Below are 345 nucleotides of genomic sequence, written 5' to 3'. Positions count from 1 at the left end.
TGATGAGTTTGGTTATTAGTGCTGAGTAGCTTATAATGACAACAATGAGTAGTTTGTTGATTAGTGCTGATGAGTTTGTGATGACAACAATGAGTAGTTTGTTGATTAGTGCTGATAAGTTTGTGATGACAACAATGAGTAGTTTTGTTGTCAGCGTTAATTAGATTATGAGCATAAAAATGATTAGTTGCCATGTTTTTTAGAGAAAACAGACATATTTCTCACTTATATGAAATTGTCGTTGGTAGAAAAGAGATATAATATCACACCGACAAGGGGAAAGTACTCAATTTTTTCCCATGGCCTGAACAAAAATGAATACTTTAATAAGCACTTTTGCAATTA

Source organism: Rhagoletis pomonella, unplaced genomic scaffold (assembly GCF_013731165.1).
Source record: "Rhagoletis pomonella isolate Grant_MI unplaced genomic scaffold, Rhpom_1.0 Rhpom_scaffold_00001, whole genome shotgun sequence".
Lineage (NCBI taxonomy): Eukaryota > Metazoa > Arthropoda > Insecta > Diptera > Tephritidae > Rhagoletis > Rhagoletis pomonella.
This window is presented reverse-complemented; position numbering follows the sequence as displayed.